General features: G+C 50.5%; 1 pseudogene; it reads right to left on the bottom strand.

Moving 5' to 3' along the window:
- Window positions 1-13494, bottom strand: part of LOC116956634 (uncharacterized) — a 44257-nt pseudogene extending 30763 nt beyond the window's left edge.
- Between the last annotated feature and the right edge of the window lie 489 nt (window positions 13495-13983).

The following is a 13983-nucleotide window of genomic DNA, read 5'->3' as shown; positions in this document are numbered from 1 at the left end:
TCTACTGACCGTGTACCTCGTATTTTTCATTCTATCTATGCTGGTATGTGCAATCCAAAGGTTGAACACGAAATTTAACACTCTTCTGAAATTCGTGGTCCGCCAGGAAGTGTCTAACTGTGTTGTTGGCCTGACTGGATGTGCTTCACATAATGTTTTTTCAGGTTTGTTGAATTCTCGTCTCTCATCTTTTTGTTGTATTTACCTCCGTGATTTGTTCTTGACACCTGATGAAGATCGCTTGCGTTGTGATCGAAACGTCGTGATTGTTTTTTGTTTAAATATAATTTTATTGTATTTCTACATACGTGACTTTACCGAAAAAACCAATGAGTAACAAAATAAATTTTGATTTAAAGCTTTCGTGACTGCAGGGATTCATATTCTTGGTTCTTTCGGTAAAGTCACCACGTAGAAAGGGAAAAAATAAAATAATAAAAATATAAAACAATAAAATTCTCACGACGTTTCGACTGCAACACAAGCATCCTTGCTGTGGTTTTCACACATGATGATTGCTTGTGTTGCAGTCGAAACGACGTGATAATTTTGTTTTATATTTTTATTAGTTATTGTTTCTCTTCTACGTGACTTTACCGAAAGAACCAAGAATATAAATAAAACATAATTTATAATCGAGGTTTTATTTGTTTTGGGTTTGACCGCGTAAATGTGTAAATGTTGCGTCGTCAAAACCCGCCACCACCCGACACAGCCAATTAGTAAGGGGTTGTCACATAAACAGAACGTGCCAAGTCGTCACTAGTACAGCACTAGTGTATAGTTTAGTGTATAGTCTAGTGTACTAGTACAGCACTAGTGTATAGTGTAGTGTATAGTAGTGTAGTGTATAGTAGTGTAGTGTATAGTGTAGTGTACTAGTACAGCACTAGTGTATAATGTAGTGTATAGTAGTGTAGTGTATAGTAGTGTAGTGTATAGTGCAGTGTATAGTGTAGTGTACTAGTACAGCACTAGTGTATAGTGTAGTGTATAGTGTAGTGTACTAGTACAGCACTAGTGTATAATGCAGTGTATAGTAGTGTAGTGTATAGTATAGTATCCTAGTACAGCACTAGTATATAGTATAGTGTAGTATACTAGTACAGCACTAGTGTATAGTGTAGTGTACCGTGTAGTGTATAGTGTAGTATACTAGTACAGCACTAGTGTATAGTGTAGTGTATAGTGTAGTATACTAGTACAGCACTAGTGTATAGTGTAGTGTATAGTGTAGTGTATAGTGTAGTATACTAGTACAGCACTAGTGTACAGTGTAGTATATAGTGTAGTGTATAGTGTAGTGTATAGTGTAGTATACTAGTACAGCACTAGTGTATAGTGTAGTGTATAGAGTAGTGTATAGTGTAGTGTATAGTGTATGGTGTAGTGTATAGTGTAGTATACTAGTACAGCAATAGTGTAGTGTATAGTGTAGTGTATAGTGTAGTATACTAGTACAGCACTAGTGTACAGTGTAGTATATAGTGTAGTGTATAGTGTAGTGTATAGTGTAGTATACTAGTACAGCACTAGTGTATAGTGTAGTGTATAGAGTAGTGTATAGTGTAGTGTATAGTGTATGGTGTAGTGTATAGTGTAGTATACTAGTACAGCACTAGTGTATAGTGTAGTATATAGTGTATTGTATGGTGTAGTGTATGGTGTAGTATACTAGTACAGCACTAGTGTATAGTGTAGTATATAGTGTAGTGTATGGTGTAATGTATAGTGTAGTGTATGGTGTAGTATACTAGTACAGCACTAGTGTATAGTGTAGTATATAGTGTAGTATCCTAGTACATCACTAGTGTATAGTGTAGTATATAGTGTATAGTGTAGTGTATGGTGTAGTATACTAGTACAGCACTAGTGTATAGTGTAGTGTATCATGTAGTGTATAGTAGTGTAGTGTATGGTGTAGTATACTAGTACAGCACTAGTGTATAGTGTAGTATATAGTATAGTGTATGGTGTAATGTATAGTGTAGTGTATGTAGTAGTATACTAGTACAGCACTAGTGTATAGTGTAGTATATAGTGTAGTGTATGGTGTACTATACTAGTACAGCACTAGTGTATAGTGTAGTATATAGTGTAGTGTATAGTGTAGTGTATAGTGTAGTATACTAGTACAGCACTAGTGTATAGTTTAGTGTATGGTGTAGTATACTAGTACAGCACTAGTGTATAGTGTAGTATATAGTGTAGTGTACAGTGTAGTGTATGGTCCCCAACCCCCGGGCCACGGACCAATACCGGTCCGTGGCCTGTTAGGAACCAATTCACAGCACGTTGGCAAAACAAAAACAAAAAAATGTTCCAACGGAAATAGAATGACGGTGCTTCAAAGTGACAACAAATATAGTAATTCGAACAAGACCAAGGATTCATTGTAAGGGGTTTTTTCGGAGTTAGAGCGCTTAAATATAAAATGTGTCGTGAACCCCCGACCACCCGACAAAGCCTAACCCTTCACACCTCCAATTAGCACGGCTGGCTATCTACGGTGCGAAAGAAGTTCAACGTATGTATGACGAATTAGTAAGGTTTGTCACGTGAAAAAAGACATGCCAACGAGTTACCCGGTTCAGCACGTTCGGGTGTGCTGGAGAGCGAACTCGCTACGTTTACAATTCGAGTGCCGTAACGTTACGTTGGTGATTACAAGAGCTTCATCAGGCGATTTGCCAGGATTATTGTACAATCACACCGGTGTGCTGAAGTAGTAGTTCACGTGTGACAAACGTTACTAATTGGTGGTGGTTTATCGACACATTTATATTCACGTGATCTAACCCAACAAAACCTTTATTGTGAATATTGGTTCGCGGAAGCCAACGTGTTAAGATTAAGAATTACTACACTATTTAATATGTATGAAACAATCGCCAAGTTGCCACGGTAATAACCACTCTTTAGGTTTGATATGGCCACAAGAACAGGTGACTTCACCTTTTCCCGTTCCGATGACGTCTGACAAGTTGCAGGGGTGGTGGGGGGTGGTGGGTCGGGTGGTGTCCCGTTCACTGCCCAATCTCAGAACAGTGTAAGCGGCTCAGCGCTCATTTTATTTAGAGAGCGGAGTAGCAGCAGCAGCATCGCCGTTGTTTTTATATAGACGTCGTTGCTCACCGCAGATAACCGTAGCGACACGACCACCGCCACTCTACAATAACCGGCGCCAAAACTGTGCCACACGCCCCACCCCCCCCCCCCACGTGGCCTTGTGGTGGGAGCCTGGGTGTGCCGATAAAGTTAACTTATCTTAGTTTTTTCTTCTGGTTCCTTTCCGATGACGTACACACACACACGTACGTATGTCTAGTACTTCATCGGAACGGGAAAGAGGTCAAAGTGCAGGGCTGACACCACTAAAGACCCCGGTAGGTCAAATCCGGCAAGCTGCCCATGATGAATTAACCGGGTTCTGAAGTGAAATCTAAAATTAGCGTCTAGTTTTATACTGCAGCGTCTTACTCCATAAGCGCTTTTACAACATTTATACAATTGTATAGTGGTTGAGATAATGAAGAGTGGGATTCTTATTAAAAGTGGTGGTGGTGATGTAGTTATGGTGACAGAACAGGCGGGAGTGGTTACGGAGGGGTTGGGGTTGTGATAGGGGTAGTAACAGGTGTAATAATAGGGGTATGGGTAGTGATAGGGGTTGGGGTAATGATAGGGTAGTGATACGGGTATGGGTAGTTATTGGGATATGGTTAGTGCTAGGGGTAGTAATTCGCGTATGGGTATTGATAAGGGTTGGGGTAGTGATAGGGGTAGGTTTAAGGGTTGTGTTCGGGGTAGAGATAGGGGTAGTGATAGTAGTGATAGGGGTTGGGGTTAGTAATAGGGACGTGATAGGCGTTGGGGTAGTAATAGGGTAGTGATACGGCTATGGGTAGTGCTAGGGGTAGTGATATGGGTATGGGTTGCAATAGAGGTAGTGATAGGGGAAGTGATAGGGGTTTGGGTAAGCCTGGTCGTAGCTTGGGGTTAGGCGGTATCAGCAGCAGGATGATGCTGGGCTAGGGGAGAAGGGATGGGGGTTGTTCTAAGGGAGGAACGGACGATGCAGGTTAGTTCATGTTCACATTCTGGCGACCAAAGACTGCCCCCAAAAGAAGCAGAAATGTGTTTCCCCCACCCCCAATAAAATTTGACCAAATTGTAATTCAAACGTCAACAAGCACTGGTGAGCATTCGTACGAGCGCAGGGCAGGTGGAAAAGCAGAGCCCTCCCTCCGCTGTGGAACAAGAGGTCGCCTGAAGGGATCTCGGAAGCAGTTGCGTGATATCCACTTGCGCGGGACCCCCCCCCCCTCAAATATGACGTCACGAAGCTCTGCCCCCCCCCCCCCCAAATAAAAGATGCTTCAAATCGCTTTAAACTATCGTCATTGTAGTGCGTATTTAATGTGGCGCTGCACTCTGATGTTGTAGGAGAAAACATTTGTCAAAAAGTCTGTTTAATTAAGTAGAACGTGTTGTCTATATTGATTTATAGTTGCGCATTTTGATGTGACGTCACATTTCTCAAACAACCCCCCCCCTCTCGTCACACATCGTCACAAATGCCTGACCCCCCCCCCCAGGTGCGTGACGTCATTTATGGACGGCCCCTTTAAACTGCAAACATTTTCTCATCCCATCTCGGATTTTATTTTTAAAAAAGCGCTTTTGTCAATGCGCCTTACAAGAATGATAAATGGTACACCAGTATTGGCTGACGGGAAAAAAGGGATGTGGGTTTGAGTGTTGGGAAAATTATGTCAAGGGAGGGTAATGATTGTGAAAGGGAGCGAAGTGAGGAAGGGGGAGGATGGTAGGGGGCCGTCCATAAATGACGTCACGCACCTGGGGGGGGCGGTCAGACACTTGTGACGATGTGTGACGAGGGGGGGGGGGGGGGTTTGAGAAATGTGACGTCACGTAAAAATGCGCAACATTATAAATAAATATAGACAACACGTTCTACTTAATTAAATAGACTTTTTAATTAATGTTTTCTCCTACAACATCAGAGTGCAGCGGCACATTAAATACGCACTACAAGGACAACAATAGTTTAAAGCGATTTGAAGTATGTTTTATTGGGGGGGGGGGGGGGGGGCAGAGCTTTGTGACGTCATATTTGAGGGGGGTTTGACTTTTTGTGACGTCATTTATGGACGGCCCCATAGGGAAAAGCGTGATGGCCAGGTCGCTTCTGAAAAAGGGTTACTACGTAGCTCAGTGGCAACATCCAAAACATCTTTTTTGTTTGTTGGACGTGACGAGATTCGATTTCTGCACGAGTCGTCATAGACATTAAATGTCAACAAAACAAGAGCCCCTTTATGTAGCCGTATCCAGTGGAACCCCTCTTAACGTCCACCTCTGCTAAGGGGCCATCCATTGAGGACGTACGCATGGAGGGGGGAGGCAGGGGGGTTAACCCAAATGCGTATGCGTAAGTATGGGGGGGTCTACTCACAATGTGCGCATAGGAAACGGGGGGGGGGGGGGTGGTGAAGCCTCGATAATAATTTGTCTACATTGGCCTTCAAATGAGTTAGATAGTCCGGCGGTGGACTATCTGTTTGCTTAAACGCGTTCATATTATTCATCCTTGATCGTTTCTGCGTGGATTAAATATCGGCCGTTCTATAGGATTCGAGGGTGGGGGGGGGGGGGCATGCGTCAAGTGAACGTAGGCAGGTGGTGGGGGGGGGGGGGTGTGTAAGAAGTACACGTGCCTACAGGGAGGGGGGGAGGGGTAAAATTTTGACAGATTGTTGCGTACCTACTCAATGGATGGCCCCTCACTACTCATCGCTTTGACGACGGGGCCACCACAGAGCCCAATGTGTTCGCTTACCGAACATTCCCCCGCTAACGACGGGCTGTTGGTAGGTACGGTAAATATGAATGAATGAATGCATTGATTCAGCGTGTTTCTTTTAACATTATGTATTTATAATGTTGTTAGTATCTTTGTGTATCAATAACCATTGTTTACATATGATAAAATACTTTTTTTGGGGGGGGGGGGGGGGGGTGAAAAAGGGGTAACTTTCGACGCCATCGGAACGAATTTAAGCCTTTAACCGCGTATTTCCTATACTCGCTTAACGACCAAATCACTCAACGACCCATTTCGCCGGAACCAATTTACCGTCGTTGAGAGGAGGTCTTCTACTGCGCGTGTAACGATTCGGGTACTAAATCCATTCCCCGTGCTCACGGGGGGGGGGGGGGGGGTACACGCATTACGACGTCGCTCTTAAGAAATAACTTTCAATCTACATCGATGAGATTTGTAAATACACGCTCTGGGCCGGTGCAGTTTGATTCAAGTGGAGTGTGCGATGCGGTCTGCAGGGAAGGAGGACGCGCGAGTCGTTTAGCGGCAACGTCGAATGGCAGTGCGGTGGCAACGCTCGCGGCCTCACGGCAAGAAAGGGAGGCCTGGGTTCGACTCCCGATTGGGGCGTCTTCCCGCGAGAGTGGAGTTTGTACGTAATTCGGCGAAAATGTCAGGATTGTGGTCTAAGGTATGGGAGACCGGACGGATTTATGTGTTTTTATTTATTTTTCTCCCATCATTTTCTTGTTGTGTGCATTTGTTTGCTCTCTCGTTATTTTTGCATTCAACTTTTAGTTTTTTGATTTGCTAAGTAGTGGGGGGGATTTTTTTCAGCCGTTTACCATCTGTGTAAGGGACTGGCTAATTGATAACAATAATAATTTAATTTACCATATCGCAATTCGTGCAATTTCCATCCCACAACGCAACACATCAATTACCCAGTCCCTTATATATAGATATATAGATGATATAAAAAAAACCCCACTTACTTAGCAAATCAAAAAGTTAAACATTAATAAGTGAATAACGATTACAAAAAATGCACATAACAAGAGAATGATCATCACAGAAAGTGTTACAGTAAAACCTTGGATTGCGAGTAACTTGGTCTGCGAGTGTTTTGCAAGACGAGCAAAAATTTTAAACAAATATTAACTTGATAAACGAGCGAGGGTCTGGCAATACGAGCAGTGTACGTGTACGCTTTGTACTGCCGAGCGTCACGTGATCACAACTGATATACGAGTGCTTTGGATTACAAACACATTTTCTGGAATGAATTATGCTCCTCGCAATCCAAGGTTTTACTGTAAATAAATCCGTTCGGCCTCAATGGCCCAGAACACAATCCCAACATTTCACCGGATTTAAGGAGACCCTTCACAGGAGCGGTGGTAGAGTGTCCAAAAAGTTATGAGCCGGTTGGAGCGTAATGATGTGCAGTGTTGTGGGATGCAATTGCATGAATGACGTAACATAAAATAAAAATTACTACAGGTTCGTCTGAGGTTCCTCCCGCAGCGAAATAAAAGTACAATGTAACCGATGTTGCGCGTACGTACGCATGCATGTTGAACCTCTTTGTAACAACGGTGAACACGGCGCGAGAGAAGCGAATCGCATGTGTGCTAAAACATTGGCAAAAACATGAAGGATGGCGAAAAATGACACTGCGAAAAAACTCGGCACGACAACCCTCCTCGAAAATGGCTATTGAGACTCGGCGAAGATAATTTCGCAGGTAAACAAACAACAGAATAATAATAATATCCCAAAGAAAACTATTTAGATTTCAATGGCTAATTAAGAGTAATCGTTCCTGTCAAAAACGCTTCCAGAGGCTCACCCCACGCGCGTGGATTCTCAGCGAGGCGAGTTTTTGTTGTTTGTTTTACGCCTCGCTTTCGCATCATCGCAATCACCGCATCGCGCGAATTCCTTTTCCCTCCACCCCCCACCGGCCCCGCCCCTCGCTTCCCTTCAGACGGCCGCGTTCTCGGCCGCGTTCCCGGCCGCAATCCCGGTCCCGTTCCCGGCCGCGTGCCTCCGGGAGTGCTTGCCGAGAGAGTTGCGCGTCGTGAAGGCCTTGCCGCATTCGGCACAGGCGTGCGGCTTCTTGCCCGTGTGCGTGCCCGCGTGCCGCTCCAGGTCGAAGCGCTGCGCGAAGCGCTTGCCGCACTCGGCGCAGGCGTGCGGCCGCTCGCCCGTGTGGGTGCGCGCGTGCTTCTTGAGCGTGGACGAGTAGAGGAAGCCCTTGCCGCACTCGCTGCACATGAACCTCTCGCCCGTGTGGGTCCTGCGGTGCGTGTTGAGGGCGCAGCGCAGCGAGAAGGCCTTGCCACAGTCTGCGCACGCGTACGGCTTCTCGCCCGTGTGTATCCTCGAGTGCTTCTTCAGGTTGGACGAATACGAGAAGCCCTTGCCGCACTCCTCGCACATGAACGCCCTCTCGCCCGTGTGCGTCCTCGAATGCGCGCTCAGGGCGGACGGCTGGGAGAAGCCCTTGCCGCACTCGGCGCAGACGTGCGGCTTCTCGCCCGTGTGCGACGCGGCGTGCGCCCTCAGGTCGGACAGCTGGGGGAACCTCTCGCCGCACTCCCTGCACGCGTACGATCTCTCGCCGCTGTGCGTCCGCGAGTGCGTCTCCAGGTGGGAGCGCTTCGAGAACCTCTTTGAGCACTCGGCGCACTCGTACGGCTTCTCGCCCGTGTGCGTCCTCGCGTGCGCCCTCAGGTCCGACGGCTTCAGGAAGCCCTTGCCGCACTCGGCGCACGCGTGCGGCCTCTCGCCCGTGTGCGTCCGCGCGTGCTTGTTCAAGTCGGCGCGCGCCGGGAACCGCTTGCCGCACTCGGCGCACGCGTGCGGCCTCTCGCCCGTGTGCGTCTTGCGGTGCATCTCCAGGCTGTAGCGCTGCGTGAATCCCCGACCGCACTCTCCGCACACGAACGGCCTCTCGCCCGTGTGCGTCCTCGAGTGCTTGTCCAGCTGGGAGAAGTGCGAGAACCGCTTGCCGCACTCGGCGCACGCGTGCGGCTTCTCGCCCGTGTGCTCCCGGCAGTGCGTCGCCAGGTTGGAGCGCTGCGTGAACGCCTTGCCGCACTCGCCGCACGCGAACGGCTTCTCGCCCGTGTGCGTCCGCGAGTGGTTCTTCAGCACGGAGAGCTGCACGAAGCCCTTGCCGCACTCCTTGCACACGTGCGGCATCTCGCCGCTCGCGTTCGCCACGACCCTACGACGGGCGGGCTTAACCGCCGGCGCGGGAGCGTCCGGAGGTGCCCCAGCGGGGCACGGCTTCTTCCTGCTGCGCTTCCTCCTGCCCGGGGCGCAGGCCCCGAGCTTCTTCCCGCAGCGCGTGCAGCGTCGCAGCGTCTGGCCGACGACGCGTCGTTTCCCTCGGCCCGTCCTCGTCGTCGGTCGCCCGCCGAGGCCCCTCCCGCAGTCTGCGCACAGCAGCCCCGGGGCGCTTCCCTCGTCTGCAGCGCGGGTGCCGACACAAACGCATAAAACGAAACGCAAAAGAGCGCGGAGTTTTAAGGTGCAGCACATAAAAAAATAACAGCAAGGTTCGGTGGATTATCCGCGCGCGCGTGCGCGCGCGCGTGTCTCTCCGTTCACAACGTTTCAAACTGGATCGGACGGTCAACGTGGAAGACAAGAGCCTCGGTTGAGGTATCTACCAGATCCAGAGCTCTTAGATTTTTAACGGCTGCTTCTTTAATGCATTTCGCTCGAGGAAAAAAAGTTAGCTCCATTGGCTCATCACCGGATTCCTCCAGGACAAAGATTCGAAATTCGTCAATTCGTTTGTTTCTCAATCCGAAAGTCCTGATGATGGTCGCGGCGGCAGCATGTCGAGTAGGACGGTCCAGACCTCCCTTTCCTGGAGACAGACTCTAGCTCTACATCTCTATACACTACTACACTATACACTAATGCACTATACACAGACTCTAGCTCTACATTACTATACACTACACGACTATACACTACTATACACTAATACACTATACACAAACTCTAGCTCTACATTACTATACACTACACGACTATACACTACTATACACTAATACACTATACACAGACTCTAGCTCAGACATGGGCAAAGTACGGCCCCCGGGCCGTATACGGCCTGTTGGGCTTTTTAATCCGGCCCGTCGAACTTTGTCCAAATATTATTATTATTCAATTAAATTTTACCTTTCTCCTGTAATGCCCCCATGTCCCCATTAGATGGCGCACTTTGCCTTGCAAATAAATGCTTTGCTACCTGTTAAAGGCCAAATCCTTTCATGTAATGATTTTTACTTCTAATTTATATTAGTTCACACAAACACTCCATCCATCTGTTCCTGGCCCGGCCCCTCTGTCAAATTTTAGAACCCATTGTGGCCCGCGAGTCAAAAAATTTGCCCACCCCTGCTCTAGCTCTACATTACTATACACTACACTACTATACACTACTATAAACTACACTACTACACTATGCACTACACACTACTATAAACTACACTACTATACACAGACTCTAGCTTTTCCTGGGGAATTTCCACGCATTCCCAGGCCAGCCGAGTGACATCGTCCCGCCAGCGTGTCCTGGGCCGGCCCTGGGGTCTTTGCCCAGTGGGACGTGCTGCCCGGTAAAGTTCCAAGAGTCGTCGTTAAATTCGTCGCCGACCGGCGAAACGTCACGGTTACTCAAATTGGAAACGTTGTTGTGGGTTTTACTCACCAGCACACAACCACCGGTTCGTGCTGAAATGGTGAATTGGCCACGTTTTGTTAACGCGACGCAAACCCCTTACACCAACCGGCCGTCCAATTCCTGGCTTTCTCCGCCGATGCGACGACCAAAGTGGGACCCCGCTCCCTCTCACCTTCTTCGCCACCAACGTCCTCCTCCGACAACTCCACCTCGATGAAGTTCTGATCGGCGGTGGCCGGGCAACCCCAGTAGGGACTCCCCCCCGTCTCCTCTGGCCTCCCACTGGCCACCTCCGGTTTAATCATCTTCAAATCCTGAACTGCAATTTTGGAAAGAGGACAAAAACACAAAGTACACAATCGTTTCCGATATGAACGGCAATTCTAATAAACACACACACATACAAGAAAACAGATTTAAGGCCCCACCATTTAGCCGTGGAGCTCTTTATCAAAAGCGACCTGGCTATCACAAATGACAGCTCAACGAATTTGCTCATCACCATCATCATCGTGTGGAAATTTATAGCAACCAAATACTCTCAATGCGTGATGTTGATTCTAAATGTGGAGGGGAAAAAAACGGAGGACCCGGAGAAAAATCCCCGCAACCACGGAGAGAGAGACATGCAAACTCCAAATATCAAGAGTCAGAATATTTATTCATACTGGAGGAATCCGATGAGCTATAAAGCTCTTTTACACAGATGTCCAGAAGGGGCATGGGATCGGAACGTTACAAATTTACAGCAGATGACGTCAGGGTCGGGACGAACCCACGACCTCCTGCATACCAGGCGAGGAAGTTAACATCTCCAGGAAACAGTGGCGACCCGACCTCAATCAGAATCAGAACATGTATTCATCCTGGAGGAGGAATCCAATGAGCTGTAAAGGTCTTTGTCACAGATTGTCCCAAGCGGGGGGTTCAGAGAACCCGAGCTCCTTGTCCTCGTCCAGAATTGAGCTCCTTTAATCTCAACACCCAAGCCCCTGATCCTGGTCCAGAACTGGGCTCCCTCTTGGATGTCAAGAACCCTCCTTTGGGGGTTCACAGAACCTGAGCTCTTCGACATGGTCCAGAATTGAGCTCCTTTGATCTCAACACCCGAGCCCCTGATCCTGGTCCAGAACTGGGCTCCCTCTTGGATGTCAAGAACCCTCTCCCCGGCGGGTTCTCCCCATTTGGTCGTCGGTTCTGTGTCAACAAAACAACAAGAAGCGGGCGGGCGGGCGGGCGGGCGGGCAGGGCAAGGTAGGAAGCCTTACCAACAGCAGCAGCAGCCTCGGAGTCTTCATCCTTCACCATCAAATCCGGCCAAATCCCAAGGCTCGCATCTTCTTCGTATTCCTGTTTGATGTTCGTCAAGTCGATCTGAGAAGCCATTCTGGAGGAAGTGGCGGAGGAGGGGGAGGAGGGGAGCAAATAATATATCGATTAAGACGCCGAAATAGATTGCGAGCACATCCCAAGCAAGTTTTTTTTTGTTCAACGCGCACACTTTGAATTGCGCGCAAAAATGTAGAAAACCCATTACTTTGACGGCAGAATTCATCGAATTGGACTCATGGCATGCAAGTGGGTGGCTCTGCGTGAAGCCAATGAGGCATTTCGAAAGGAAGCCAACCCACTTTTAGCCTTGAACAAGACTGCAAGGGGGCAAGTGCCAGCACCGACACGACCCGGCCGCCTTTGTCTCTCCAGTGGCGATGCTTTTTACGCAGCCGCACCAGGTACTCATTTGAGGCTGAGTTGGACCTAGGTGGAGGGCCCGTGACCGGTTAAAATAAATCGTCACTGGGTGTTGGTGGTCGTGAGCGGGAATGGAGCTCGGCACCGGCCCGGGGTTTTCGAGGCACAGCGAGGCGCTGACCACCACCACCACCCACCACCACCACCCACTACCACCCACCACCACCCACCACCACCCACCACCCACCACCACCCACCACCACCCACCACCAACCACCAACTACCACCAACCACCACCACCCACCACCAACCACCACCCACCAACCACCACCAACCACCACCACCCACCACCACCCACCACCACCAACCACCAACACCAACCACCACCACCCACCACCACCACCAACCACCACCACCCACCACCACCACCCACCACCACCAACCACCAACACCAACCACCACCACCACCCAACACCAACCACCACCACCACCACCCACCACCAACCACCACCAACCACCACCACCAACCACCACCCACCACCAACCACCACCACCACCCACCACCAACCACCACCCACCACCACCAACCACCACCACCACCAACCACCACCCACCACCACCCACCACCACCACCAACCACCACCACCCACCACCACCACCACCAACCAACACCACCCACCAACCACCACCACCACCCACCAACCACCACCAACCACCACCACCCACCAACCACCACCAACCACCACCACCAACCACCACCACCAACCACCACCACCCACCACCACCACCACCCACCACCACCACCCACCACCACCACCCACCACCACCCACCACCACCACCCACCACCACCCACCACCACCCACCACCACCACCCACCACCACCACCACCACCCACCACCACCCACCACCCACCACCACCACCCACCACCACCACCCACCACCACCACGCCGCTCCGCAGTGAACAGAACGCACGCAGTGCCACCACCAACACCACCCCCACGACACGCGGGCTAACAACAACAAGAATAATGATGTTGAGGCCAGCGAGGGCCCGGAGAGAGAAATTGGCAGTGATGGCGAATGGCGAATTCACCTCGCGGCAAGTGGCGGCAGCGGCGGCGGTGGTGGTGGTGGCAGTGACAGAGGCAGAGAAGCCGCGAAGGGACGGCGACTCGATGTCGGCACAGACGCCGAACAAAACGGTGCGGTTGGGACACTCCGCCCCAACCTCAACCTCCAACCGCCCTCCCTCCCCTCCCCAACCGCCCTCCCTCCCCTCCCCAACCGCCCTCCCTCCCCTCCCCAACCGCCCTCCCTCCCCTCCCCAACCGCCCTCCCTCCCCTCCCCAACCGCCCTCCCTCCCCTCCCCAACCGCCCTCCCCTCCCCAACCGCCCTCCCCTCCCCAACCGCCCTCCCCTCCCCAACCGCCCTCCCTCCCTCCCCTCCCCAACCGCCCTCCCTCCCTCCCCTCCCCAACCGCCCTCCCTCCCTCCCCTCCCCAACCGCCCTCCCTCCCTCCCCTCCCCAACCGCCCTCCCTCCCTCCCCTCCCCAACCGCCCTCCCTCCCTCCCCTCCCCAACCGCCCTCCCTCCCTCCCCTCCCCAACCGCCCTCCCTCCCTCCCCTCCCCAACCGCCCTCCCTCCCCTCCCCTCCCCAACCGCCCTCCCTCCCCTCCCTCCCCTCCCCAACCGCCCTCCCTCCCTCCCCTCCCCAACCGCCCTCCCTCCCT

The sequence above is a fragment of the Petromyzon marinus genome, chromosome 66 (genome assembly GCF_048934315.1).
Source record: "Petromyzon marinus isolate PM22_M1 ecotype Great Lakes invasive population chromosome 66, UKy_Petmar_22M1.pri1.0, whole genome shotgun sequence".
NCBI lineage: Eukaryota > Metazoa > Chordata > Hyperoartia > Petromyzontiformes > Petromyzontidae > Petromyzon > Petromyzon marinus.
This window is presented reverse-complemented; position numbering and strand designations above follow the sequence as displayed.